We start from the raw sequence: 7802 nt of genomic DNA on the forward strand, positions 1-7802 counted from the left end.
TGGTTCTTCTGTAGGCACTTGCGGGGCTGGCTGGAGAAAGGTGAGGACGGGTACCACGACAGCACCGTTTACTTGTGTCCAAGACCGGGGGAAGTCTCCGAGTACAGTCCTGATCATTTCTTCCCTTTCCTCTGCGGGTTGAGGGTTTTCTTGATCTTCTTCAGGGCTTTGCAGCTGCTCGGGACACTTCTTCAGGTGGTCTCTGGAGACAACGGCTGTGGTTTCTCCTCCATCCTTACTGATCACGCAAATCTTTGGGCTCTCATGGCTTGATGGCAGTACGGTGTACGGGTCCTCCTCCCACTGGTCGTCCAACTTGTGGAGCCGTCTTTTCCTCTTCAAGACCTGCTCTCCAGGTACTAGGGGAACAGCGGGAGCATACTGATTATAAGCCCTCTCTTGCCTTTCTCTAGCTTGAGACAGACTTCGCTCCACGCTCTCCTGCACTTTCCGATACTGCTGCTGCCGCCCTGTATCCCAGTCTGCCTCTGGCGAGGTGTCCTCGGGCGTCAGGACTCCCATATCCAGGTCGATAGGCAGCTTACCAGGTCTTGCTCTCATTAGGTAAGCCGGGGTACAGTTGGTAGAACCTACAGGGATGTAGTTGTATAGGTCCACCAGATCAGGCAGCTTCTCAGGCCACATACTGCGTTCTTCCAGGGGCAATGTTTTCAGGAGGTCTATCACCACCTGGTTCATCTTCTCGCAGAGTCCATTAGTTTGTGGGTGATAGGGCGTTGTTCTTATCTTCGTGCAGCCATACAGGTTGCAGAACTCCTGGAAGACTTCCGCTTCGAAGGCTGGCCCTTGGTCTGTCAGCACTTGGTCCGGGTACCCGTGTGGACGGCAGAAGTGCTGCTGGAAGGCTCTAGCTGCTGTTTGAGCCGTTAAGTCCTTGACCGGGACCACCACCAGGAACCGGGAGTAATGATCTACGATTGTGAGGGCGTAGACATACCCAGATCTGCTTGGAGCCAGTTTCACATGGTCCAGGGCTACCAGTTCCAGTGGCTGTCGGGTGATGATGGGCTGCAAGGGAGTCTTCTGGCTGGCACGGTCCTTCCTTCTTAGGTGGCACGGTCCACAGTCTCTGCACCACCTCTCGATGGCTCCTCTCATGCCTACCCAGTAGAACCGTTCACGCAATAAGAACTCCAGCTTCTTCCACCCGAAATGTCCTGCTCCGTTGTGGTACGCCTCCAGAATCATAGCCGAGACTCGTCTGGGGACCACTACCTGCCAGGTCAACTCATGCGTTCGAGAGTTAACCATTCTCCGGCACAACTTCTCCCTGTAGAGGAACAGCCTACTTTTCTCCTTCCACAGTTGCTTAGTCTCCTCTGGGGCGTCTGGGTCCAGACTGGCATCGGCTTGGGTCAGCATTTCCTTCACCAGGCGGACTGCAGGATCACTGTCTTGCGTCTCCGCCCAGTTGTAGTGGGGCAAGGGATTGAACGTCGCGGAGCGCCTGTCCTTCACACGGTTGGAATACAGGGTAATCCCATGACGGTGGAATGCAGGGAGCTCAACTTCTTCCAGATCTTCTGGATCTTCCCCTACGTCCGGTAAGTTCGGCATTCTAGACAGGGCATCCGCGTTGGCATTTGAGCGTCCTGCCCGGTATTTGATGGTGAATTCAAAGTTGGACAGGCGAGCCATCCATCTCTGTTCCAGAGCACCGAGCCTTGCAGTGTCCAGGTGTGTCAACGGGTTGTTATCCGTGTACACGATGAATTTGGAGGAGGCAAGGTAATGCTTGAAACGTTCGGTCACTGCCCACACTACTGCCAGGAACTCCAGCTTGAATGAGCTATAATTCTCAGGGTTCCTCTCGGTGGGTCGTAGCTTTCGGCTAGCGTAAGCGATTACTCGTTCTTTTCCTTGCTGGATCTGGGACAGCACGGCTCCTAGCCCGATGTTACTTGCGTCCGTGTGGAGGATAAAGGGCTGGCTGTAGTCTGGATATGCCAGGATTTCATCCCCCTGGAGGGCCATCTTCAGCTGGCAAAAGGACTCCTCTTCCAGCTTTTCCCACCTGAAGGGCGGCTTCTGGTTTTTGGCTTTTCGAGATTGACCTATCAGGAGGTCCTGCATAGGGGCTGCCATTTTGGTGAAACCGGGAATGAATCTTCGGTAGTAGCCTACCAACCCGAGGAACTGCCGCACTTCCTTTATGCTGGAGGGTCTTGGCCAGTCCTTAATCACGGTGATCTTATCAGGGTCAGGAGCCACTCCGTCAGCACTCACCACGTGTCCCAGGTATTGCACCTTTGGTTTCAGGAGATGACACTTGGAGGGTTTCACCTTTAGGCCGTAGTTTGCCAGAGCTTCGAACACTTCTGCTAGGTGTTTCAGGTGGTCCTCGTAGGTCTTGGAATAGACGATGACATCGTCCAGGTATAACAGGACCGTCTCGAAGTTCCGGTGTCCCAGACAGCATTCCATCAACCGTTGGAAGGTTCCTGGTGCGTTGCAGAGCCCGAACGGCATGCAGTTAAATTCGCTGAGACCCATCGGGGTGGTGAATGCGGTCTTCTCCCGGTCTGCCTCTGCTACAGGAACCTGCCAGTACCCGCTAGTGAGATCCAAAGTAGAGAAGAAGTTAGCAGATTTTAATGCAGCTAAGGACTCTTCTATCCTTGGTAATGGGTACGCATCTTTGTGTGTGATACGGTTGACCTTCCTGTAGTCTACACACATTCTCATAGTGTTGTCCTTCTTTTTCACTAAGACTAGTGGAGCTGCCCAGGGGCTACAGCTGTCTCTGATTACCCCAGCCTCCTTCATGTCTCTAAGCATCCCCTTGGCGTGTTGGTAGTGTGCAGGGGGTACGGGTCGGTATCTCTCCTTTATGGGAGGATGGTCTCCCGTGGGGATGTGGTGTTCTACCCCCTTTACTCGCCCGAAGTCTAACGGGTGTTTACTAAACACTCTCTCGTACTCTTGAACCACCCAATAGACTCCTTGTTTCTGGTGTGAGGGAGTGGAGTCGGTACCCAGATGTAGTTGCTGACACCAGTCCCCCACTGGTTTCTTAGAGCCGTTACCTTCCTCTGGTTGAGATGGAGGCAAGGGTTCCACGGCCTGTACAGAATTCTGGTTTATGGTGAACAATTTAGCTAGCGTGGCATACCGGGGCAGGTGTACTTCTCTCTCACCGATATTTATGATGCGAACGGGCACCCTCCCATGGCGTACATCGACCACCCCCCGTGCTGTCAAAATGGTGGGCCTACTGTCTGAGTAGACGGGTTCTACCATTGCTTGGTAGTCTCTACCTCTTAGACCAATAGCTGCCCGGCACCAAATCATGATCTCAATTTTTGGGGGCATGGCAATAGGGAACGGGTCACACATTCTCACGCTACCTATCTCACCACCAGATAGTTCCACCTGTTGCCGCTTCATCAGTGCCCGGATCTCTTTTTGGAGCACACGCTGCTGGCCGGAACTGGCGTTCTTGGCAACCTGCTGTAAAATGAGAATCACCTCTGCAAGACAATTTTCAATTACATTGGTTCCCAGGGTGATTCTAGGGTGACTCTCATGACGGTCTATGTCCACTATAATCAGTCCTTGTGCCGCCAGTTCGACTTTACCGATTTTAATGGTCACCTCCTTGAATCCCACCTGCGGCACAGGCTGACCATTGCTGGCGATGATACTCAGGTCGTCGTCTGGGTAGCGGGTTATGTCCGAATCATTCCAGTACTGCTTGAAGAGCACGTACGGGATGGTGGTGACCTGTGACCCAGTGTCTAGTAGGGCACTCATAGGAATGCCATCCAGTACCACAGGCAAGATTGGACGTCCCCCTACGTATTTATCACGCCAGTTTGATGGGCCTGATGGTCTTATGCCTGGGGGTTGGCCCTCTACCCCAGGTTGTGCCCGTTTAAATGACAGTACCTTGCCACATGTCCGGGTTGATTGCAGCGGCGGCAAATAGGTCGTCCGTCCTCGTTGTATCGATCGCTGGGTCTTCCTCTGGCCGGTGGGGTCCTCCTTGGTCGGCGCCACGGGATGTCCTCCAGTCCGGATGCCAGCTCGATCTTCCCTGCAGTAGAAACCTGTAAAGACTGCACAGTTCGGGTTAGCGCGGCAACGCTTTTAGTTAGCTCTTGGACCTGATGGTGCAGGTCTGTAGCCGGGTCACTGTTTAAAGCCTGCGCATCAGCTCCCACAGGCCCTGCAGACAAGGGCGCCGTCTCCTGGTGGTAAGTGATAGCAGGGCGCCTGTGGGTCACAGCGCCACCTGGTGCCGGTTCTCGGAGCACCCGGATGGCTCTGTCCTTGAACTGTGCAAAGTCCAGGTCAGGGTCCTGTAAGGCCATTGCCCGCAACTGGGTTCGGTGGGCATTGCACAGTAGACCCTCAATGAATTGTTCAGTCAACAGCTTATCTTCATTTCCCACGCTGTCAGGGTCTGCCTGCTTAATGGCTCTCAGGGCCTCTTTTAGGTTTAGAGCATAGTCTCTTATACTCTCATGTGCCCGTTGTTTGCACCCATAAAATCTTAGTTTTATTTCGGTTGAGGTGCGGGTGTCAAATGTGTCTTTCAGCCGGGTTAGTATGTCTCTGACAGTCCTCTTCCTCCCAGGTCGCCAGGACTTAACCTCCCTTTGGGCTGCCCCGATTAATTGGGCCACCAGGATGCTCACTTTTTGCGCCTCCTTGAGGGGATACACCTGGAAGAGGCTATCCAGCCTTTCTCTGAAGTCATTTAGGGTATGTGACTCCCCTGAGTACTGGGGTAGCCAGGCTTCCCCCGGGATATAGGGCATGGTGAAAGGCATGACCGCAGCAGCGGTGGCGCTGGCGGCGGCTGTGGCGGTGAAGCTCTCCTCCGTATCCGACATCCTCCTCCCCCCTAGTGGACCGTGGCCTACCTTGCGATGATCCTCTTCCGTAGGCCGCGGCTCCGCAGTGGATCGTCAGGGTTGAGGACCTTCCGTCGCGCTCCTGTGACGTCGGCGTCTGCTGGGCTCCTTCCAGGACCTTACGCAACGTCCGGACGTGAGGCGGGGCTTCAGTTCTCGCGGGCTTTCGGAGTCCACGCCCCTCTTCTTCCCGCGCGGCGCCCTCAAGATGGCGTCTAATGGCGGGAAAACTCCACGGATGGCGGGAAGAAGGCAGAAGATGGCGTCGGATGGCGGGAATCGGCTCCAGATGGCGGGAAACTTCACCACAGGTAAGTATAAAAGTCTCTTTTTCAGGCACGCAGTACCCGGTGGTTGCGGGCACTAAATCCTGCCGACTACGCCAAAATTGACTCACCCCCTGGGCCAGTGCTGTAGTGCGGCGCGCGTGCGCGCGGGGGATACCCGGATCCGATGGGGGTAGTAGTCTTCGTGTGGCGGTGACCCGGTCCGCGCCCAGGGTGGTCAAACTTAGTGGCGGTTATTGGTATGATGGTATTAGTGTCCGACTACGCCACCCGTTGAATGCGGTTATGAAACCGCCGCTGCAGGGCAGACCGCTGAGGCCGGTGGTATAGGTGTGCAGCAATGTTGATATAACCCCCAACGGGAGAGGTATGGCCTCAGGGCAGCGGATGTGGATGATGTTGGGAGTGATGGTGTGGATGTCCCAGCCCTAACGGTGCGACAAGGAAGCACGGAAACGCGAGGGTACAGTTCAGGGCCTTTACTGATGGTACAAGGCAAATTCCCCCGGGAGTACTGGCTAGTAGTTGGGGCCTGGTTAGTCTGCGAGTAAGCCGGAGTTCCCCTGGCCAGGTGGAGTTGTAGGCCTTCCCGTTAGTCTGTACCCTTCCTGGCTACCCTGCTTTCGGCGGTTACAAGTAGCCCACGTCCCTGGGTATACCGTGTGGTGCTCACCCGTATGGCTGGTGACCTGGGGCCTCCTGTTAGCCTCCGCTCTGGGATGGCGGTGCTGGTCCCTTCGTTGTGACTGAGCCTCCGGGCTTTTATGGCCAGAGGACCTGGAATCCCCTGCCGGATGGATTCTGCTGCTGGGTATATCTTAGTCCCCACAGCCTCGGACTCCTGTGTCCGGTTTTAGTACCTTCTCCCAGGGCGAGCTCTGCACAGCTCCAGCCCCTGGCACTTCTCCTTGGCTCCTACAGAGCTCCTGATGTCTATCTGTCCCTGTTTCTGCGTGTCCAGACCAGACTCCGTCTCTGTCTGGAACTCCTCTCTCCTAACCCTGCCTCAGCCCCAGTTTATGTAGGGGAAGTTCTTCCCCTCCCAGGACTGGGCAGGAGGTGTGGCATGCTTAGGATTCCTGCCCAGGAGACCTCCCACCTGCTCACAGACGTAATATTGCTATTACTGTGGAAACCAGACCCCTGGGGTGCCACATATGCCCTATAGCTGTGTAGCCAAACAGCTCCTTTTGGTACAGAAACATATCCTACAAGACATGTGTGGTTGACTGACCTGATATTGATGTGAATGGTCCCTGTTCCTCCTGCTCTTTCTCCTTTGCCACCACCTCATCCATCATTCATCACCTTAAGCTTTGTTTTAACGGGAGTCATAGAACTGGGATAGTAGAAGGAAAACATCCAGCAATCCTCGGAGGAGGTAGGATATGCGCCAAAACGCTGACCACCTCAGGCCTAGCCGCTACTACATACATGCGCTTGCATTCCAAGGAACAGAAAGCTAAGGAGATGGATGGCCTCATGATCATGAATAATTTACTCATTGTGTAGGAGGCCGACCACTGCTGCTGTCTACCTTCTGAACTTTGTGTTGAAGCCTGATTGACCCAGGACCCGCAATCCTCTATGTCTGGAGGACGTGTTGCATCCCTGTGTCCAACTGTGTCCCGGCTTTCACAATATTAACCCAGTGTGACGGCGTCAGTCAGATGGACCATCCCTGACCACATTCACTTGTCCACGTGTTTGTGGTTAGGCTGTCCTTCAAATAGGGGCAACTGGGGACCGTTTATGGACACTCGGCGGCCCCCAGGCGGCTGGGGACTGTGTGTGGGCACCCGGCCGCGGGGCGGCTGGGGACTGAGTATGGATACCAGGCCGCCGACGCAGCCATGACGTGGTGGCCAGATTCCACCTCCACATGCCTAAAAGGCCCAATTTCAAGTGCAAGCAAGCAAGCAGTATGGTATTGCAGCCTGGGGGTGGGTGGGTGGCAGGCTGCATACTTGCGCTTGCATTGCAAGGAATGGGGGAGGTACAATTGAACACAAGGACTTGCATGGGGATAGTTGCAAGTCTGCATCTTCTGATGTGGCAAGGATCACTTCTGATGGGCACACTTTTAGGCAGTGACCTGGGTGTCAGAGATCCTTCCAGGGATCTTCCCCATGCTGTTCCCATGTCTTTTCAGCACCGTATGCATGTGTCACACAGCACATGGCCAGATAAGGTTGTAAAATGTTAAAATGACATTTCCTGGTGAATGCATTTGTCACGGTTGAAAGCAATACAAAAGTGCAAAAACGCATAGAAAATGCTACTTGTGAACGTAGCCCAAGGTGTGGAGGAGTATTTTTGTTTTTGGTTATTTATTTTACCTTACACACAAGTCTTTACCCTGGAAAGTAAGTTCCTTAACATATTTCACAGGAAAGCAGTTTCGTTTTTGAAAGTTTTATTGTGAGCCTGTAAAAGTGGCTTAATACCTCTGACCACGTTGTTGACAGCAGTGACCTGGGGGTCAGAAATGCTTCCTGGGGCAATCCCCATGCTGTCCCCATGTCATTTGAGCAGTGTCACTATGGTTTTGGGCACTTTTTAGGCTTTCTTTCTACAGACTGCCGGGGGTGCTGCCGCAAAAATGCTCGGGTCTCCCATAGACTAACATTGGGCT

Source organism: Phyllobates terribilis, unplaced genomic scaffold, assembly GCF_046119375.1.
Source record: "Phyllobates terribilis strain yellow unplaced genomic scaffold, ASM4611937v1 Scaffold_10__3_contigs__length_209671492, whole genome shotgun sequence".
In the NCBI taxonomy this organism is placed as follows: domain Eukaryota; kingdom Metazoa; phylum Chordata; class Amphibia; order Anura; family Dendrobatidae; genus Phyllobates; species Phyllobates terribilis.